This window comes from Anabas testudineus, chromosome 18, assembly GCF_900324465.2.
Source record: "Anabas testudineus chromosome 18, fAnaTes1.2, whole genome shotgun sequence".
In the NCBI taxonomy this organism is placed as follows: Eukaryota; Metazoa; Chordata; class Actinopteri; order Anabantiformes; family Anabantidae; genus Anabas; species Anabas testudineus.
The window spans coordinates 4,934,336-4,953,323 of record NC_046627.1 but is presented as its reverse complement, the minus strand read 5'-3'; the positions used below and the strand labels follow the sequence as shown (position 1 = coordinate 4,953,323).

The following is an 18,988-nucleotide window of genomic DNA, read 5'->3' as shown; positions in this document are numbered from 1 at the left end:
CACCTTCCCGGCTTCCAGCTGCTCCGTGCGGACCGTGTCACGGAGCTCTCCGGTAAAACACGGGGAGGCGGAACCTGCTTTTATATTAACGAAGGTTGGTTTATAGATGTTACAGTGTTGAAGAAGTTCTGCAGCCCTCACTTAAAGTGTTTTTTTATCAACTGCCGTCCCTTTTATTCACCTCGTTTGTTCTGGTCGGTGTTTCCATTTCACCTCAGGCCTGTGTAACAACAGCGTTACAGAACCTGGCTGACCACATAACGGACGTAGAAAGAAAACATCCAGACTCCCTGCTCATCATCATGGGGGATTTTAACTGAGCGAGTCTGGGCCATGAACTTCCACAATACAGGCAGCATGTGAAGTGTCCCACCAGGGATATAAACACACTGGACCACTGCTACACTGTTGTAAAGGACGCCTACCGCTCTGTCCCCCGTGCAGCACTGGGACTCTCTGATCACTGTCTGCTCCACCTCATCCCAACTTATAGGCAGAAGTCTAAAACCAATAAACCTGTGGTCAGGATGGTGAAAAGGTGGACAGAGGAGTCAAAACTAGAGCTGCAGGGCTGTTTTGATTGCACTGCCTGGGAGGTTTTTGAAGCTGCTGCGAGAGACATCCATGAGCTCACTGACACTGTGACATCTTACATCAGCTTTTGTGAAGATATGTGCGTCAGGACCAAGACTGTGCGCACATTCAAGAACAACAAGCCATGTTTCACTCCAAACTTAAGGAAGCTGCGCCAGGCCAAGGAAGAAGCCTACAGAAGTGGTGACCGGTCCCTGTACAGACAGGCCAGAAACAGGCTGACAAAGGAGGAAGCAGCTAAAAGGAGCTATGGTGAGAAGCTGCAGAACAGCTTATCAATAAATGATCCTGCGTCAGTCTGGAGAGGCCTGCAGCACATCACCAACTACAGGAAACCATCTCCACACCCTGAGGCTAGCAAACGCCTGGCAGACGACCTGAACAACTTTTACTGCCGGTTTGAAAAGAACCACCTCACACCTCCTGGCCACACAATAGGCTTACCTGCACCCCCCAGCATTCACACCCTCCCGTCTTCAGACCCCCTACCTGCACTAAAGATCTGTGAAGAAGACGTCTGTTGCCTCCTTCAACGGCAGAAAATCAGAAAGGCTACGGGACCCGACGGTGTGTCCCCAACCTGTCTGAGAGTCCTCGCTGACGGGCTGGCGCCGATCTTCACTCAGATCTTCAACCGTTCTCTGCAGCTGTGTACAGTACCCAACTGCTTCAGACAGTCCACCATCGTGCCGCTGCCTAAGAGGTCAACCATCACCAGCCTGAACGACTACAGACCTGTCACCCTGACTTCTGTTGTCATGAAGGCATTTGAGAGGCTGGTGATGAACCACCTAAAGGACATCACAGACCCCCTGCTGGACCCCCTGCAGTTCGCCTACAGGAAAATCAGGTCAGCTGATGATGCAGTACACCTAGGTCTCCACTACATCCTGCAGCACCTGGACCTCCCTGGCACGTATGTCAGGATCCTGTTCGTGGACTTCAACACGATCACCCCTGGAATACTCAACCATAAACTGACCCAGCTCACCGTACCTGCTCCCACGTGTCAGTGGATCAGGAGCTTCCTGACTGACAGGAGGCAGCAGGTGAGGCTGGGCAACATCACATCTGGCACTAATTTGCTGTATATTATGTAAATAATTGCAACTAAGTATGTAAATAATTAATGTTTCATGCAACCAGAGGGTACAAATAACGGAGTCAGACCACATCCAATTCCTTGCTTGTCATGTGCAAGCTCGGCCAATAAAACTGATTCTGATTCTGATTGTTTTACATTTCCACCAAGTTTGATTCAGAGATTTTACTGAAACCCAGAAATGACAAAACCAACATCATCATGTGAATCTTTCCATTATTTTCTTTCAAACTCACCTGAGCTGTCGATCAGCACTGAACTTTACTTAAAGGATGAACAGGGCTAGTGGTACCTAATACCAACAAGGACACAAATCAGTCTGCAACTCAGAGAGAAGACAGTGGATGCTGAACTTAAGGGGGAGGCTGTACTGCTGTTTCCAGATGTTTGTCAGTGTCTAGAACAGCTGGATGTTGGATGTTGCATCACTACAAAGAGACAAATTCTGTTGTGGGACAAAGTGAAAGATTTCAAAAACCTCGTTGAAGAAACTCCAGAGACTGTTGTGAGGGCTCTTCATCATGGTGGGTTTTAAGGTCACTGCTCACACAGCAGCACATCAGAACCAGACTGAAGTTTGCCAGTGAACATTTGAAACATGGGGATGAGTTCTGAAATCTGTCCTTTGGTCTGATGACACCAAACTTGAGCTGTTTGGTTCATGGTTAACGTCCACATTCAAAAACAGGTTGGATGAGCTGGAACAATGTCCCATGAAGAATGGACTAAGATCCTTCAAGAGACATGTATCAAACTAGTGAGGAACCATCATAAGACCATCAATAAAATATCTGAATCAGACTTAGTGCAGATTCTGTCTTTGTTCTTTTAGAAGTAATTCAACTAGAACCACGTTTAGTTCCTTGGAAACATAGAGTTTAGTTTCTATTCAGTTCTGGCTCTTTGGGATCTCAGTGAATCAGGACTTTAGTTTGTACCATGGACTGTTTGTTCTGAGTTCCTGATTCTCTCTCTGAGTAAAGAGCTGATAGCAGATATGATCCATCCACAGCAGCTCAGGGAAATAAAAACTTACAGTCTGATCATGTTCAGGATGAATTCTGATGTTAGTTTGAATGAAAAGACAGAAACCTGCTGTTATATACATATAATGACAAACAAGGATTTGGTAAGAAATAAAAAAAGAACTATTCCTTTAAGCTATAGAGACCAAACATGCTCCAATAAAAACTCTCTAATTCGTGTTCTCCATTTCAGGCATTTGTTCTTTAAATATATAATAAACATAATACGTAAGCATGGTATTAACTTCCATTGTAATTGTGATGTTTTCTTACAAAGGGGTTATGTGGTAAAGTGTCAAGGAAATACCACAGCCTCTAGCGTGTCTGAGATAATGGCTGAGAGCTCAGCGAAGGAAAGACACGTCTCCCTGTCTCATCAATTCTTTCTTGTATTTCAGGTTAGTAACGTGTATAAACTATGTAAAAGTTCTGTTAACAAAGAACGAGAGATGATGTTGATGAACAGTCTGTTTGTTTGCATTTGTGAGAATGGTATCTACCGCGAGTAGTGGAAATAGCGGCCGTACATTGTTTAATTGCTAGCTAGCATGCTAGTCGGGGATAAACAATTAGCTTGGGCCACATCTCATTGCTAATAGTTGTGCATCTACACAGTGACTCCGACTCCTTATATATATTCATTCTCATGTTTGGAATTCAGTTGTGTAAAGTGTAAATTTAAGAGTTTAAACATGGTTAAGATTTGGTTATTAATGCTGTGTACTTGTCCAAGTAATACTTAATAGTATTTTTGTTGTAATGCCTGTAGAAGGTAAACAAAACCAAGACCTTATTTGGATAGCTAAGAAGTGGGAAAGTGAGATGAGTTCCACCATCCATTCCAGTTAGTATTCAATTGTGTTTGTTTTGTGAACATGGAATGTGTATGAAAACACATAATGTGCAGTGATAACACTGAAAATGGACAAAATGTACAGTATTAAGTGGCAAAGGTGTATGAATAATTGTGTGTAAATAAAGATAATGGCGGAGAGCTCAGCAAAGGAAAGCCACGTCTCCCTGTCTCATCAATTCTTTCCTGTATTTCAGGCTATGTATAGCTGCTTACTGGTGCTACGACCTGGTACCTGTAACATTATGCTGACGACACACAGTTATATGTTTCATCAAAACCAGATGAGATCAAACAGCTTAACCATGAAGTCGGTCCTGGCCTCGGCGGACGTCGGAATCCGACACAAGTCTGCCTGCAAAAACTAACTGGACTCCACATTAACTTAAAGACATTAACTGTTATACTGGACTGCCTGCTGCCTACATAGCATATAATCATCCATATGAGGATGGGTTCCCTGTTGAGTCTGGTTCCTCTCAAGGTTTCTTCCTGTTGCCTTCTCAGGGAGTTTTTCCTTGCCACCGTCGCCCTCGGCTTGCTCATCAGGGACAATCTCATTTCATGATTCATACACATACACTGTTCATGTACTGTTCTTTGGTTGTGTAAAGCTGCTTTGTGACAATGTCATTTGTAAAAAGCGCTATACAAATAACAGAATTGAATTTAATTGAATTTAAATCAATAATTATGATTCATTAATGTTATATAATAGAAGTACTTTTACTTTTGATACTTCAGTGTTTTGATTTTTTTTTGTCAGAACACAGAGAGGGAACCTGACACTGAAAGACTTGACAGTTAGTTTGTTAGTAGAGATGTTTTTACAGTGTAACTAAGCAGGTAGCTCATTCCTAAAACAGACCATGAAGATCTGGATCAAAACTTGATTCCTCTTTTCAGGAGAATCAGAAAATAACGTTCAGTTTGAAACTCTTACTTTTTATCAACAGATTGTTGAATATCAAAGATGATAGGTTCATACCTAGATCCGTTACTTGTTGTGTAGACCCAGCTGGGTTCATAAGAGTCTGGTCTCTCCTGCTGCATCCTGATCATCCTGATTAGCAGTGACACAGATTCACAAATTATCGAGAATAAAACACTTTAATCACAGTAATTGACTTCTTCTCATTCAAAACTCATCACATGTTGATCAGAAAGTTTGATTCCAGTAAATCACTGATCAATGAAATAAAGATTTGTCTTCAAACCTTCTGTTGAAATAAAAACTGAACAACTTCAATAAACATTTTACAGCAGGAAACAAAGACTAAAGTTCCTAAAGACAAAGAGAAAGAATCAAACAAAGCAAACTATCAGGAGATTCAGACAAAGTGGAGAAGAAGACGACTCTTCGCTCCACAGCTGCAGAGAAAAGACTCTGACACAGGTGAGCTGTTACCTGGAATGACGCAGGACAGGTAGGAAGGAGGAAACAGGAGCAGATTTTCACAATAAGAGACAGACTGCTGTGTCCATGTTCCACTACTGACTGGAAGCTGGGATTTCATTTTGTTGTGTGAGCCAAAAGACTTTCTCCCCATTTATATATTTCTTTAAACAGAACAGCAGAAAATGTGATAATGATCTAGATCAATATTCTACAGAGGTTTAGTTTGACTTACAGGACTTCCTGGTCCAATAAGTCATCTTGTTTACTCAAACTGAACCTGAGAATAAACCTGGATCATATCAAATCATCAACAACATTATCAACTAACCTGTTAATCCATGTATGAAGAACAGGACCCAGGTCTACAAGTAGCAACATGGTATTTTATATCAGTTCATCAGTTTCTGTTTAACTGGGTCAGATTTAGACTGTTGATACTGATGAGTAGCTCAGTACCAGTACAGATCAAATTCTACAAAACTCGACACCAATTTCTAAACCACAGCAGAAAATAAACTAATGAAATGAACGAACTTCAACATCAACCGAGCCTCCAAGTAACAAAATGACATCACTGTTCTTTTAAACAGGAAACAGTAATGAAGCTGACCCATTTGAGCAGCGTTACCTCGTCTGGACAAAGGAAACCGGGTCATCTTCCTGGAACCAGACCCTGTTCTACCTGGATCAGACCCTGTTCTACCTGGTTGTTGTTGGTCCCGGCTGCAGACATTATGATACCACTGTAAAGTGAACCATCAGAGACACTTACAGCAGTGATGGCTGACAGCAGACACTCTGGGTCCTGGCTTTCTTCTCAGATTAAAGAGTCCAGTCTGTGGAGCTGAAGATGTCTGAGCTGGTTTACTGCTGCTGGGAACACTGGGACTGACTCACTGAGACCAGGATCTTTAGACTGAGCTGCTTCTGATTTCAAGTTTTCTCTACGTCAATGTGGTAAAACTGGAATTTTTAGTCCTTTGGAACAAACTGATGTTACCTCAGGGTTTGAGTTTTTCCTGCTGAGGGAGGAACTGGAACAGTCTGAGTGGAATGTGAACTGGCTGAACTGGTTTCATGACTCAACTTAAAACCCTCTAAAGAACCCTGTGTAAAACTTGGTAACATGGGAACAAACCGGTGGAACTGTGGAACCCTGCAGCCTGAAACTAGAAAGGATGAAGACCCACTGAGGAACGTGACCCAGTGGACCCACCTGTGTCAGTCAGTCTACCTGCAGGAGTCAGAGGCTAGTTCAGAGCTAACAGCTACGCTAACAGCTGTATGTTGTGTTGGTGCTACAGTCACAGCCTGTGTGCTGAATCCAGTCTGATGAGATCTCTGTTCATTAGACCCTGATCAATAAAGACCAGATGAAATAAGTTGCTTATTTTCAGCAGACGACCTCGATTCGATCAGTCCCCACATGAAAGCACTGACAGTTCTTTTCTTTATAACCAACATGTGTAAATCTTTTGTGTCCATGTGTCTTTCTCGTCTTTCTCACAGCTCCAGTTTTTCCAAATATTACTCACAAAGGTGTTGGACCCTCACGACTCATCCTCATAGTCTGTGCTAACTTTGGTTAACACAGCTGCAATATTAGCACTAGCTGGCTGTTTGAATGTTGGTGGACCGGTGTCAGCATGGACACTGACAGCTCTGCAGCTACACAGCTCCATACGCAGCAGCTGTGATCCACTGTCCATCAGAGCAGCATTAAAGTTAAAGCACCACTTCCTGTTACTGTTTTAGCTGATAGGTGTAATCACTCCGTTTAAAATTCACCCAGATGTAAAAACTCCTGCAGTCAGCTCCAGTCCACAAAGTGACACAATGAGAACTGAGTCTGCACTAATCATCTGTCCACATATTCACTTGTCAGCTGCGTTCTCACTTATGGAATCAGAATCAGACCTGATGAAACTGCACTAGTTAAAGACAAACAGCTGCTGTTGTTTTGATTGTTTTTATTCTTATTTTTGTTTCACCTGCTACCAGACACATTAAGTCTATTTGTACCCAGTGCTCGTACCTGCATGTTCAACATGAATCATTTCTTTAGCTGTTACTAATTATTAAAGCCACCAAAGACAGAATGATGAAGGAAAACCTCAGACTAAAACATGACTAAAACTAAAACTGTGATTGGTCCTGATGAACTCTCTGCACCTGTCTGACTCACACCTGAGGAATGTGGTTTTCCAGCATCGCTCTGTCTCTTTATGATGAAGGTTTGGTTCAGAGATCAGCTGCAGGTGACAGGTGTTACCTGTGAGTACAGGTGATTTCCCAGAAACACTGAAACACTTCCTGGTCTGTGACACATGTAGAGACAGCAGAGGTGCAGAGAGAGCAGTGGGTCAGTCTTCACAGTTTGATACTGTAAAGATCAAAGTGTGACTACACAGAAAATACTGTGTACTCATACTTTGTATTTATAGTACAGTTACTATCATTGAGTTGTGAAGAAATCAGAGTTTACTACAGTGAAATCCTGAGATGATTTAGGTCTAAACTTCAAACCTGATGACTGAGATCAAGAGAACAGTTCAGAGCTGCAGGTATCAGAGGATCAGAGTTCTCTAAGGAACCAGTACAGTTGTTGATCCAGGTGAAGAACCAGACTCTGGAATCAGAGACTCTGCTGCTGACAGAGAAGATCCATCACATGTGATCTGGGAGAAGAGCTGTGTGGACACTGAGAGCTGACAAGATGATTTCAGACGGAACAAACACAGGAAGCTTTGTCTCTCTCTCTCTCGTTTCTATCGTTCTTCTCTGCGTCTCACTTATTTCTAACAGAGTCTCAGTGAGAAACATCACTGGGACGTTAACACTGAGGAATGAGGGCGGATGTCGGCGCCCTCTGGTGCTCAGAGTCACTAACTACAACATCAGCTTCACTGTGTGAACACAACAAGCTGTGATGTGTCAAACAGTCCAACGGATCCAAGAATGAAGTGAAATGTTCCTTTAAAGTTCCTGTGTCCACGTTGATGTTGATGCTGCTGATGTTCATATGGATCCAGACACTAATGATCACAACTGTGCTGTTCACTCACTGTGTGGAGCACAGAACCAGAACCAGAACCTCCTGAAGACCCAATAAATCTGCACTAAGACAGAGGCGTGGCTTCATTCACATGATGAATTCATGAAGTGTTGGAGGTCCAAGATAAAAGAAACTAATAAACCAACGAGACAATAAAACCACCAACAGAAACTGCACAGCAGCAGAAAATAAGGAAATCAAGAAGGAGGAAGAGACTACTTCCTGACTGTCTTCTTTTGTTTATTAATATTCTATCTGAACATTATTTAAGCCCATGAGTCCTGTAGTGAGGATCTACTGACAGAGAAAGTCGGAGCTGTTCTCCAGCGGCTGTCCGGCCGAGCTCAGACCGCATTTAGTGGCTCAGACAGCGGGAGAGCAGCGGCTCATCTCCGCCTCCTCCACAGGCTGATGGAGGCAGGAAAAGCTGCCTTCAGTCCTCAGTAAGTGGAGCTCCACAGTAACAACTACTCTGTGTTCAACTAGAGACCATCCACTAACTCTACTTCTTCTCTGATTCATTTACTCTCAGATCTAACAGGTAACGCTGTTGTTGGCTCATCACATTCAGAGTTAGTTGAAGAAAGGAGCGGCAGATTTTAGCTGTTTCTAGTGGAACAAACTAATAGAAGTTTCTGTGAACAGCATCGAAAAGAGGAAAACACAGACTAATACAGACTAGAATCAAACAGCAAACTTACAGGAGATTGAGACAAAGTGGAGAAGAAGACGACTCTCCGAGAAAAGACTCTGACACAAGTGAGCTGTTGTCCTTCATCTGTGTGTGTGTGTGTGTGTGTGTGTGTGTGTGTGTGTGTGTGTGTGTGTGTGTGTGTGTGTGTGTGTGTGCAGCCACACCTTCATGTCTTCACTATAAAATATGCAGTGTGACTGGTCGGACTGAGTCTCAGTCAGAGTAAAGTTCACCTGCTGTCAGTTCTTATAGTAAGTAAGTCAGATATTCATGTGGATGGAACTGGACTGTTAAAGAGACAGAGACTCACAGAGAAACTATCACCATCACTGTCAGTAACTACAACTCTCCACATTCAGCACTGACAACAACACTGACATTCACTCTGACATCATGTGTATATCTATCTATCTCTTCTTTTCCTTTCAGCTGTTCCCTTTCAGGGGTCACCACAGCGAATCATCTGCCTCCATTTAACCCTGTCCTCTGCATCCTCTTCTCTCACACCAACGACCTTCATGTCCTCTCTCACTACATTCATCTTTATAGACGTAGGAGAGAGGACATGAAGTGAGTTGATGCAGAGGATAAATGGAGGAAGATGATTCATGTATGTGTGTATATATGTGTATATTTATCTATTTGAGTAAAACACTTATTTGTGTTCTGCAAAAATTAACACTGTACATTGTTACATGACAACAGGACATTTGTCAGCAGTTTAATTCTATCTGACATTCAAACAATCACAGCAGTGTGTCCAGAGTTTTAGAAGAAGATCTTCAGATTATAAACACAAACACACAGCAGTGCAGAGTGGTCATCAGCTGTGTCCAGACAGACCTGAGGCACCTCTGACTTCACTGAAGATGTGTAGTAGCACAATCTTTATAAAAGACTAACATATGTTAAAATGTTTTATACTGACATATTGAAATAATGCTTGAGTACTTGTAGTTTTGTTCTTCATATGTCAGTAATAGTAAAGAATTTGAAGTGGTACTTCTAATTGTAGTGAGGTACTCTGTAAGGTTTTCATACTGTGACTTGAGTTTTGGGTTTGTTTACTTCTACCACGTGTGCAGTCTTGTAGATATTAGACTGATTCACCAAAAACATCCTATAAGCAGCTGTCTGCTTCACTTTTATGGAGGTGGACAAACAACCGCTTGGTCCTCACTGTTATTTCTATTATCTACTACTACTACTACTACTACTACTACTACTACTACTACTACTACTACTACTACTACTATTTAGTATGATCTCTTTTATAAATAGACCTCGATTCTCATCTTGTTGTTCTTCTGGTCTTCTTCTCTTTCTGGTTCAACAAACAGCAAGTTGTTCATCCAGTTTGTTCCACCCAGTGACTTAAGTGTGTTTAAACAGAGTTTAATTTAGAATACGTGGAGGTGGTTTACAGTAAATAAAATAACAAGGACATGTTCACAAATAGACAATAATGGAGAGAAGATTTTACAATTGTTTCACATGATTTATTTCCACACAAGTACAATTTCCTTCATCTAAGTCACATGAAAACTTGGCTCAACAGAAAGATTGTATAGATCATAGTGAGCGGCCAAGTCTGAAAATGTGCATGAACAGAACCTTTATAGACCGGTTTAGATGTTTCAGCATCACTTTGAGACAGCATGCTCCTAATTTTACCAATATTTGAAAACAAACTCAATACTCAAGAGCACTCAATGCCTCAAACAGTACTCCACTATATGTAGAAGTATAACTGCAAAGTGTGTACTCAAGTTGAAGTACTAAGTACAAGTACAAAAAAGTACAAGTGTAGTTCAGATGTGTTGAACATGTGACTCTGACACCAGAGAAACTCGAACTTTAAAAAGGATCAAATATTTATTGTCAGCTTGTTTCACATTTGTAGTAGTGGATAAAAACTGGTTCTGTTTTACTGCAGAGACCTGGTGTGGAACTAAACCAGAATCCTGGATCAGGTCCAGACCAGCAGAGTCCAGCAGGTGGCAGCACTGACTGTCTGTTGAGCAGGAAACAGAAGCACTAACTGTTTTTTTTTTTTATCCATCTAATAAACAGCTGCAGGTTCAAGTCCAGGATCAGGACTCAGTTAGTGGGAATCAGAATATGTCCTGGTCCACAACAAGGACTGGGGTCAACAGTCATCAATAAAACTGGAATGAACTGGTCCCAAATGCATCAACACACAGTATTTGTTGTTTTAGTGAAGCAGCAAACTGGTTGTAGAAGGACTAGTGAGAGAACTACTGTTAAGACGTTTCCACATATGCACTCCGGACTGACTCTGGAGGATCAGGTCCAGGCTTTGTGCGGACTTGTGGGTTCACACATGCAGAACACAGCAGGAGAAAGTCCGGGTGACACACGTTCCCACGCAGCATTAGATTGATAAACCTGAAGCCAAGTTTAAACCCGGATCAAAAGTAGAATATATATACAAACTGGGTTCAGACTGTGTCCTGCTCTGACCCTTGACCTTCTTCCTGCAGTCGATGAATCCAGCTACAGATAAGATCAGACCCAGGATCAGTCCTGAGGCTCTGATGGTGATCTGGTTTCTGTCTGACTCAGGCCTGTAGGGATCTGAGGACACACAGGTGTATATCCATCCATTATCCGGGGCGGGGTCGCGGGGGCAGCAGCCTGAGCAGAGAGACCCAGACTTCCCTAAAACGGAGGTCTTTACCTTCAAATACACTCATCACAATATAGAAAGAAGATTGAACCAAATGTGTCCTTGATGACAGTGAGCAGTGAAAATCAAAGACTTCCTCTGATGTTCAGACTCGGTTTAAGTCTTAATGCAGCTGGATGTAAAGAATTCTCTTCACAGAATATATTCGAAGCTGATACTGATCACTGACCAGTCTGTTTCAGTAGCACATTGATTCACATGGAAACTGGGTCGTCTTCAAATCAAAGAGGTTCTGTTGGTTCTGACCAACATATCTTCATCTTCTGATGCTGTGATGATGCCGTTTGTGTCTCATCCGTTCTCTCAGTAACGTTGGTGAAGTCTGCTCTGTGTGGTCTGAACGTCCAGTGAAATAAATGAGGAACATGTTGGTCACAGTATGAAGCTGTGGAAGTTCTGCAGTAGTTTGTCTGATCACTGCTGATAGAAGGTTCTAACAGAGACAAGTCAGCACTGCTGCTCTGGTTCATGTTGTTCTCATAGTTTAGTAGAAATAAAAATCATTTTCTTAGAATTTCATCACCAGGAGAAACGATCACTAGAGGATTACGGAGCTTTGTGAATACGACCCCAGGTGTTTGAACGTTGTGGCAGACAGGGATCAGCTCTCAGCAGAACCACTAGGACCTGTCTGTGGCTACACAGCCTCATTCCACCACCAGAGAAATGGATCCAGCTAGTTAACCAAGCTAACCAGCTCTCAGCACTGTGTTCCCACAATCCCAGCTGTCCCTGGATGAAAGGCGGTGTACTGTCCAGGTTACTGTACACCACCTTTCTGTCTATATCTCTGCTGAGTGATTCATAGAGTTTGAACCAGAATGAGATCATGTGGACAATCAGAACCACAACAACTGCAGCACAGATACGGCTACAGTCCCAATCAGCAGCTCCATCCCAGTCGTAATCCCAGATCTAGTTGGTCTCCATCAGCCTCAGCAGTGCTGGTTCTATCCACTGTTAACTAACTGTCTCCATCTCTCTGAGTTCCAGTGATACTTGCTGCTGAGGGTGAACCCACTCTCTGTGGACACAGCCAGCAGGGATCTACTGCAGGACACGGGCTAAACTCTCAGAATAAATCAATATGGACCAGAGATCAAATAAATCACTGCTGTGACACTGGCTCCTTCAAGAAAAACACCAACAGAGTCCAGACCTCTACAGTCCTGTGTTTGTCTGATACCACGACTCACTATGATCAGATGATTTATATGTTTTTACAAAACCAAACCTGGAATTCAAAGAGGAGATACTAACTTTGGCTCAACTATAGATTACACAGACTTTATCTGGACATCAACATCGACCTTTCTCCACATTTCAGCATCATGTTGGTTCAACAACCACGTTGATTTGACTCAGGTTTTTACACTGGACACCTTTCCCGATGCAACACTCTGAAATTTGCCAGGTGAGGGACTGATGCTCAGAGTCCAACAGCTTATTCAACCTCAAACTTTCTCCACATTTCCACATACAGTGAAACCTCAGTGTCCAACCAGTGTCTCCACTGAGCCACCCATTCTCCCTCTATTATCCTGTCCTCAGTTGTCCTCTGAAGGGTCTCAGCAGTGCTGGATCCTATCTCAGCTGTCATTAGGTCAGAGGCTGGGTCCACCTGGACAGGTGTCCAGTCTATCACAGGGCTGACATACAGAGACAGACAAACATTCACACCCAGGGACAGTTTAGAGTCCATTAACCTACATACATGTGTTTGGACTGTGGGAGGAAGCCGGAGAACCTGGAGAAAAGCCGCTCCAACACAGGAAGAACATCCAAACTCCACACAGAAAGGCACCCGGTCGACCTGTGGATTCAAACCCAGCTCCTTCTTACACTGAACCATTCCCCTCAACATGACTCAAGTCTTCAACAGAGACTGTGGACTCTGGTTTCTAGTGTCAAACGTCTTAAAGCTAATGACTGACCTGTTGAAGGTCACGGGATGTTTGTGTGTCTCCAGATTAGCTGCACATTTGAATGAAGCCAATGAAAACGTCCCACTGTCTTGCAGAGTGATGATGTGCACCTACACAGTGGATCCTCACATTTGATCTTAATGTTCCAGATTAGATTTTACAGCCGCTTCACAATCTGCCCAGTACAACCACAGTCTGACCTGCTGGTTACTGAGCAGCTCCACTGGGTCAGTCCGAGTGAAGAACGACTCCATCTTGATGAAATCGTTTCTATCTAGACCTGGACTTACGTCAGTGAACACACCACACAGCTGCTGGTGTTCTCATTCAGCTGTTTCTTTTCATCTGGACTTCAGTATTTGATTTGTTCTCATTTCTCTGCCTTGTTCCAACTGCTCAGAGAAAATGTTGAATTGTCTCTGCTGAGGAAACCACAGCACTGACAGTCCCGATCACAGACGAAGGAGATCATCTCCAGTTCTATCAGCCAGTGTTGGGATGGAGGGAGCATCTCTACTGTGGCTGCTCTGGAAGACATTTTACATTTAGACCACATGTTGACTGACGTTTGATTGGAATTTATTTCCACTTTGGTTTTTACTCAGTCACTTTCTTGACTGTGTGAAACTGAGCTGTAGGTTTTACTTTCAAAAACACTCCCCCCTCATTAGTTCACAGGAAAGTTAGTCTGACACCATCTCACCAAGGTTTTAGTACGTTGCTGGTTATGATATATTTCTATTTGAATCATGAACAATATCACATTTACAACATGAAATGATTGTTTGACTTGTACTTTACTGACAAACACATGATTCTTTGTAATTCAGAGTATTTGGAATAAAGTTTGGTTTGTTCGTGTCCACTGTTCTGATTCCTCTCAGAGCTACATGAGAACATTCAGACCCATCCTCAGGTTCAATGGTACAAATCATTTGAATTGACCAGTTTGTGTTGTGTAATAATACACATGCTTGTTTTCTGTTGGTTGTGCTCCTCAACAGGCTTTTTAATGCTGCTCTCAGCTCACTGCGTCTTTGTTTAACAGGTTCAGTTCCTTTGATTTAACATGTAAAACATTAAAAACATCAGTTCACTGATGAAGTGGATTAAACTCTGTCTCCATCACTGTGAGTGTTTGTGTGTGGATCATTCAGGAAACAGCTTCACGAGTCACTGAGATACAGAAAATGTTTAATGGAACAAGTTGTGCTGCGAACACGAGATCAAACTCTAACAAGTAGAATCACACTAGACACACACTAGAAATCAAAAGGTACAAATACTGTGAACTGGTCTTCTGCTCAGTTTGTAGTAACACAGGATAAGAACCAGGTGTTTACAGTACACAAAGTCAAGAACTGAGCAAAGGTGAAAGTATTTGTATAGGAAAATACTTCAGTACAAGTAGAAGTACCCTTTAACTTTTTATACTCTAGTAAAGTGATATTTAATAAACATTTGTTATTAAAGTGAAAAAAAACATCAGCTGTTTATTAGTTTTTTACAATATGTGAAAAGTAACTAGTAACTAATGCTGTAAAATAAATGTAGTGAAGAAGACATACTTCAGTAAAGTACAAATACCTCAGAACTGTACTTCACACAGTACTTGAGTAAATGTACTTAGTTACTTTTCACCTCTGATAAGAGCCACATGAAATAAAATAGTTCATTATAAGAAGAAAAAGAAGAAAGAAAAGCACAGAGGGTTTTTTTAACGATGGATTTTAGGATTAAACTAAACTGTTCTTTAGGGGTGACGATTCCCAGTTCACCCCCCGATTCCTGGCTGCATGTTGAAGTGTCCCTGGACAAGACACTGAACCCTGAACCCTTGGTGCCTAAAATGCAGCTTCCTGTCCAAAATGAATTTTATCAAGAGGATTAATAAAGAATCAATTATTATTATTATTCAGCTGAATCAACATAGTCCTCATTCCACCTGCTACATAAGGTTGATAAACGGTTGTTTCCCTCATGTACTTCAGTAAAAGTACACTAAATATTTCTTATACAGTTGTTCTCTAAACAACGACGACACTACGCCTGCCCAGTCCACTCTCACACTGTCGGGAGTGAAAGCCTGAACTGAAGCGTTGACTTCAATGCAAAGAGGACATGTGACAGTGAAACAGAGGAAAGTTAAAACCACTGTTGATCCACAAAACACTCTGAACCCACAATGACATGTGGAACTATTGTTCTGGTTTCTTGTTCATGTGGAACTGTACTGTGGAATTTAAAGTCAGTCTCTGTAACGCTGAAGCAGAGCTCCAACAACATCCAGTCTCACTTTGTAGGCGACTGTTTGCTTCAAGGAAGGTGCATAGAAGAAATAACAGGGATGGAGCTGAAGTGCACTGTTTGGTGCTAACATGAGAGCATCGCTGACATGGTCATCTGCTGCTGTAACATACTGGACTGTCACTAATGGAGTCACAGTCATTATTCCCTCTGTTTGAAACCAGGACCAGTGTTTCTGTGATGTCAGCACTCTGTTTACATGGGAGAGGATTAATAAAGTAGCTCATCATGTCAGAAACAGTCTTAGAGCAGTATTTCTGTAGACCTAGTGTTGGAATAATACATGTACAGTCCATCCCAATAAGAACCACTAGATCAACATAATGCAGATTGGAGAATATTGACTGTTTTCTTTATTTCAGTCTGTTTGGTATAAAAACACCAAATGGACTGGGTGGAGTTTCAAAGGTATCTTCAGCCGTCCGTGCTGTTGATGTGACTGTCAGGGTGGATGTGTTTATGCATCATCTGCTCATGGTCGACCTGACCTGAAAGACACATCTATTGGATCATGTCTGTAGGTTGTAGTTCACATTCAGGCCTGTGAAGCTGCTGAAGGACACATTTATGATCAGAAGGACAGGAATTCATGTCAAATCACCTGAAACCACCTGATGCTCCTAGAATCTGTCTGACTGTAGTCCAAACTATAGTATGGAGTTTAAACTGCAGCTGCAACTTTATTTAGTTCAACTTCTAACAACCTAAACTGTCACGAGCATGAAGGACCCCATGGCCAGAGATAAGTCAGATTCAGAGTAGAGTTCAAAAGGATTCTTAACCACAGAAAAAGAGCACAAACAAAGTAGGGGGGTTCAGCAGAAGTCCAAAAGAGAGAAGGTGGTGTCAGGTGAGTACGAAGGTCTGGATGTGAATTGCTGTGTAGAACCAGAGGGAATGGCGGAGTTGGTAATGGCTGTGATCTGGAGGTGATTGATGAGTGTAGAGGTCTTGGTGAACCGGAAGTAGTTAGGGACAGGAAGTGGTGATGTGATGTCACAGCCAATATGGCCGACCAACAGAGAGCATGTGGAGCAAGTCAAGTCAAGTCAACTTTATGTATAAAGCACTTTTAAAACAGCAGACTGACCAAAGTGCTTAACAATTTAAAATAAAATAAAATAAAAGAATAGAACATAATAAAAGTGCAATCACAATGCCATTAACAACAAAACATTAAAATAAAATTTAAAATATAAAAGAACTAAAAGGAATAAAATACAATAAAAAGAAATGAGTTTTGAGCTTTGATTTAAAAACAGTCAGTGAGGAGGACTGTCTAACTTGCAGTGGCAATGCATTCCACAACTACAACCGCAAATGCCCTGTCTCCCCTGAGCTTCCTTTGTGTCTTTGGCACATACAGAAGCAGCTGGTCAGCTGATCTGAGCGACTGAGAGGGGGAGTGCACACATAGCAGCTCAGAAAGGTAGGGAGGGGCAAGACCATTTAAAGACTTAATAACAAATAAAATAATTTTAAAATGAACCATGAGATGGACAGGCAGCCAGTGCAGCGAGGCTAAAACCGGGGTAATGTGCTGAGTTCCACTCAGTAAGCGAGCAGCAGCATTTTGTACCAGCTGAAGACGGGACATGGACGATTGAGACACACCAAAATACAAAGAATTACAGTAATCCAACCGAGTCGTAAAAAAGGCGTGGATCACTGTCTCAAAGTGCTTTTCTGATAAAAAATGGTTTTTGCCAATTGTCTCAAGTGAAAGAAGCTGGATTTTACCACTGCACTAACCTGCCTGTCCAAACTAAAACCACTGTCCACCTTAACACCCAGGTTTGTGACGGTAGGTTTAAAAAATTGTTGTAAAGGGCCCAGGTCTCCAAGAGAGGACCCACTGTTGGTGCTCGGACGCCATCCAGGCTCTTACTTCATCCAAACGTCATCAATGAGCCCATGGCAAAGCCATTCTCCTGTTTTACTGGTACATATATCTGGGTGTCATCAGCATAACAGTGAAAGAAACAATTATGCTTTCTAAGAATGGAGCCAAGGGGAAGCAAATACAGGGAAAAAAGAAGGGGCCCCAAAATTGAGCCCTGTGGGACCCCACACAGGAGAGGAGCAGAAGAGGACTGGACATGATCAATTTGTACACAAAATGTTCTCTCTTCCAAGTATGACCTAAACCACTCAAGAGCAGTGCCACCGATGCCTACACATTTCTCTAATCGAGAAGTCAAAATACCATGGTCCACTGTGTCAAAAGCAGCAAGGCCACATTGTCTCCAGCATCTGTAGCTAAAAGGATGTCATTAAAAACCCTTAGCAGTGCTGACTCAGTGCTATGAAGAGGTTTAAAACAAGACTGGAAAACCTCAAGTGTGCCGTTTTGGTCTAGAAAATCCTTCAGTTGTACATATACAGTTTTTTTCCAGAATTTTGGAGATAAAAGTGTCACAAATTAAGGAGGGGGACGAGGCAGGCTTGAACTGAAACAGGCTTTATTGCTGAGACTTACAAAAAACAGGGAAACTAAGGGGGGTGTCAACAGACACTACAAAAACAGGCAAAACACGAGGACAAAGTAACAACGTAAAACCATCAGTGAGACTGGGAACAAAGTAACAAAGAAAACCGCTGCTCAGAGGCAGGAAAAACACTCACTGCAAAACAGGTAACAAAGTCCAAAGAGTCCAGGGGGAAGCAAACAGGGGTGAGCAAGATAAGCAGGAGCTGGCAGGGTTAAGCAGGCAGGAATAGCAACAGGCAGGGAACACAGGCTGGGGAACGACGCTGGAAACAGGTGGGGGAAACGACGACGATCTGACAGGGGAGAAAGGGCTGAGGAGAGTTTATGTAGTCTGGGGGGAACACAGGTGAGTCCAATATGCAGCTGATTACTGGGAGCAGAGGGAGAGAAGTGGCTGGTGGGCGGAGTCCAGAGGGAGAGCGAGAGAGGAAAATCCAAGACCGGCCGGGGCCAGGCCGAAACCATGACAAAAAGGGCCTTTTTGTCCAGGCCTGGCTTTTTGATCAGTGGCTGGACTGTAGCATGTTTACAGTTCTTTGGAAAGACACCAGAGGCGAGGCTGCTGTTAATAACAGCAAGAACAGAAGGTCCTAAAGTAGTGATAACCTCTTTAAAAAATCGAGGTGGGACAGCATCAGTGGGGGAACCTGGGGGCTTCAGATGTTTAACAGTCTCATATAAAAACGTCAGAGTCACTGGTTCAAATCGAAGAAAAGTTACAGGACCAAATACAGAAACTGACGGGTCAGAAGTAGGTGGTGATATGAGGGCCCTGACATTGTTCACCTTATTTACAAAGAACCTAAGAAAGTTTTCACATGCCTCCAGACAAG

General features: G+C 42.5%; 1 protein-coding gene and 1 long non-coding RNA gene across 2 annotated transcripts in view; both read right to left on the bottom strand.

Annotated features, from left to right (window-relative positions):
- LOC113155588 (NACHT, LRR and PYD domains-containing protein 12-like) overlaps positions 1-18,988 on the bottom strand; it is a 246,698-nt gene that overhangs the window by 180,458 nt on the left and 47,252 nt on the right. The window lies entirely within an intron of this gene.
- On the bottom strand, positions 4,888-8,446 carry LOC117153070. The gene is made up of 3 exons (XR_004463494.1): positions 5,746-8,446; positions 5,302-5,335; positions 4,888-4,982 (listed from the first exon to the last, which is right to left on the bottom strand). It is a non-coding gene; the product is annotated as an uncharacterized LOC117153070 (long non-coding RNA).